The following is a 4,046-nucleotide window of genomic DNA, read 5'->3' on the forward strand; positions in this document are numbered from 1 at the left end:
TAGGAAGGACATTGGAAGTATATATATATATTTGTGTGTGTGTGTGTGTGTGTGTGTGTGTGTGTGTGTGTATTATGTATGTCTGAATGTATGGAATTCCCAGACAGGTTTTCTTTTTCTCTAGCACTAAACAATTCAAGCTAAAGAGAGCATCAATGCAGAAGTTCATTATAGGAAAAACAGGAAACTCCAGCGTGTCAACAGTCTCAGTTGAATGAAGAAAAAATAGAACAAAAATAAATAAATAAATAGATGCATAAATAAATAAATAAATGAAAAAACACAAGCCAACTTTCTAGGGACAGGCACAAACTTAGAAAAGCAAGATGATTGTCCCTAAAGTACGAAAACTATTCTGCACCCAAAACGTCTGAATAAAGCAGTGAAGCACAAATAAAGCATGTTCGGTGTTATCCAGAAATAACAACACCTGACAAAATATACATTTGTGTAAAAGAAAACCATCTGCACTGGTGGTAGAAATAAAAAGTGTAAAATGCAGTAGACAATGAGCAGATTTCAATAACACAATGTAGAGAAGCGAGTGGAAACGTCTGATGAGACGTTGGGCTTTCATGTCAGACTGGGTGTGCTGTAAGTCTCCGTCTCCAGCCAGCGTAGCCAAGGCCATCTTCACAATACGTCACAGCTGGTTCTTACTACAACCAGGATGGGATGGACAAGTGTGGAATTTGGACTTGGAGAGCTCCCCTTGTGGCCTGGATGACTGCTCTGTCATTTACGTTAATGAGCTCAGAGGTTTTGATCCTTGACTCATTACGCTCCAGCTCTGCGGTGCCCTCTATGGTGATGTGCTAGTGTGGGACGGCCCTTTGATAAGAGTGACAACGATCACAGACACACATTAGGCACAACAACTGAGATCTTCCGTGCATTTCACCCACTTGTGTCCCTCTGCCTTTGAACGATTACTCTCTTCTGACATTGTTCCTTGGTTTTTCTCGAATCACACGAGCGTTTGCACAGTTTGGAGGTTGTTCATATATTGTTCTCTCTCTTGGTCAGGCTAACTCAGCGTAATTTTCCAGCATTAAGACCTCTGCTGAGACCTTTCCCCTCATCTCACGCCTCTTGGCGCCTGGTTGCTGCAGCTAATGTTTCCATGCAGTGTCCCGTAGCTGTTTTGCAGACCGGCGGGGATATTAGAGACTTCAGCTCTCTGGCACTAAAGAGAAAAAGGTTTAATTTTTAATTGTTGTTTGGAGGGTTCTTCTTATCACCAGACTCGTACGAGCACGTCTTTAACGTGCTGGACAGGCACCAAACGGTTCCCTCTGTTTTACCACTAGAGAGCCTGTGTGTGTTTGGGATGGGTAGACATTTCTAGTCTCTATTTCTAAGCATTTACAGTCAATTTTTGGTGCTTGCCAAAATTAATCCAACCTAAGGCGATATGAAAGAAGCAAATGTTTCGGTCTACAATTTTAGTGCAAATGTTTTTCAAATCAAATCAAGTCATTGATACTATACCACTCGAGTAGTGTATTATCGTTGCTATTATTAATTTAAAAAGTAAAAAAAAAAATAGACTTTAAATTTGTAGAGCCTGTGTTGTAAAGAGAGTTATAATAATAATAAATAGAAATAATATTTCTATAGGCACCATGCAAAGCAAACGTAGTCTGTAAGCCAGTACAGAACATGAGTTGAACATAATTACTGATAATTTCCACACTAAGAACTTAAGGGTTTCAGTCTTGCAAGAATCACACTGCAGGTTTAAGGTTACAGCACCTTTTGTTCATGTTTAAAATAATCACTCTATATATAGCAACGACAAAGAACAGATTTGAAATGAAGGATGTGCAAAGGTATTCAGGGCCGAGTTGTTAGCCTCTGTCTTCAGAAGCACATCAATTTCTCTCGAACCGTGTGCTGATTTGAGTGCTCTAGGCTTTCTGAGATGTCTGCACACTTTGTCCTATGAAATCCAGTGAAAATGGCCTGGTTGGTTGGCAGTAGCAAGATAAATAAATATGTAATATGTGAAGAGCTATCCAGACGCTGCTGTCAGTGGATGTGTAGGGGACTGGAGGCAGGGCTTCAGGAGACTGTGAGACCCCAAACTCCGATGACATTTGAGAAAATCCATACATGTCCCTGGCCTTTTGAGAGACAGACTCTCTGGGAGGTAAAGACAATTAGTGCCGAGCGCCAGAAGAAAAAGAAGTGACATGTGGTCTTTGTCCTGCACCACCAGCCCCACCTCCACCACCTCCACCACCTCCACCACCTTCAGCACCACCACCTCAGAAGAAAGGTGCTCCCAAACACACCGTGGCCAAGCAGAAGCCAAAGTCAGCAGAGTGCTGGACTCTCTGAATGGTACTCACATATATCACAAACAATGATGTTTGTAGGAGCCGTCTTTACACTCCTCCATGGGTTTTTATTTATTTTTTTAGCAATCCATCTCATTCAGCACCAAACAACGCTTTTGAAGTGCTTCTAATTTTTGGTTCACACTGATGGATTAGAATAACTGCTTCACACGATCTTCACAAGACCATGCTGAAAAAGTAACCGTAATGAACGCCCGTCTGAAAATTGACACGTTGACACGAGGTTGTCACACCCCATCGTGCACGCCACACGCGATGACAGACGGGGACACAGTCGTGTGTGTGTCACGGGGACACAGTCGTGTGTGTGTCAGGGGGACACAGTCGTGTGTGTGTCAGGCCTCAAACACCTGTTCTGTGTGTGAGGGAGGTGGAGTCAGGTACAGCTAACATCCTTCTCTCATTAAAAACTCTCAATTTAACCACATCAGTTCTTTAATTGTTGGACAAGATATACTTTACGTATTTTTTACATAGTGTCTTGTATATTAGTGGAAAGCCATAAAAACTGACAGACAGCTTGCACGAACTGGAAAATATAACTTCTGTTTTGTATATAAGATGTAAGACATTGGTTGAATTCTAGTCATTATGTGTTTACATGTGTGTCTCATAATTATAACGCGCTACATACCAAGAACCACCCAGTCCAATGGACTAAACGCTGGAATGTAAGTTCAGAATTCTACATTACAGATGTAGTTATGAGGTAACCTGTCCTGTAGTATGTGAATGAAGCTGAAAGCTTCATTTACATACTATAATCCCGGGTCCATTGTGACCTGCCTGGGTGAACCCGGATCCATTGTGACCTGCCTGGGTGAACCCGGGTCCATTGTGACCCGCCTGGGTGAACCCGGGCCCATTGTGACCCGCCTGGGTGAACCTGGGCCCATTGTGACCCACCTGGGTGAACCCGGGCCCATTGTGACCCGCCTGGGTGAACCCGGGCCCATTGTGACCCACCTGGGTGAATCCGGGCCCATTGTGACCCGCCTGGGTGAAGACAATGGGTGACACCTGCTTTTTTGCAGTCAAAGCTGCGGCCTTGTTGTGAGCAACTGAACCAACCTGCCTATTGTGGCCACAGATAGAAAAATAATATATGCTGACACTCACTACATACTAGTCAGAACACACATAAACATATCTGGGAATGCAATATTATCGTAGCATTTTAGCTATGCTATGATTTAAATGCAAAATAATCTTTAAAACACAGGATATAAACATTTTTAGAGGTGCTTCATTAGTTAGGTTTTACCCTCACAGGTCACCGTGAGGGGTGTTTCTAATCATAGAGGGCAACTTCCATTTCCCTGTAGCATACAACATCAAAAACACTGAGCTACTGTCTCTTTTAACGGGCACTGATGCACATCAGATTAATTTAATGTGATAAAACCAGCAACTCTGATTCAGTGCAGTGACTTACCTTTGCACACACAAGCTGCTTTTTAATCACATCATGTGGGCGTTTTGTGTCACTCATGTTGCATTCAAATGAAAACAGGAATCTTATTTTTCATTCAATTAAAACCAGTGCATGCTGCTCCCTGCCACAGCCGTAGAGACTAAGAATGTATCTTTGTAGTCGTACATGGCCACGAGTCTTTAGCTTTCGTTTAATGTCACAAATGACAAGGAATTGTGTTTGCCTTCCTATAAAGCTTATCCAGTTTC

Source organism: Brachyhypopomus gauderio, chromosome 3 (genome assembly GCF_052324685.1).
Source record: "Brachyhypopomus gauderio isolate BG-103 chromosome 3, BGAUD_0.2, whole genome shotgun sequence".
Taxonomy (NCBI): domain Eukaryota; kingdom Metazoa; phylum Chordata; class Actinopteri; order Gymnotiformes; family Hypopomidae; genus Brachyhypopomus; species Brachyhypopomus gauderio.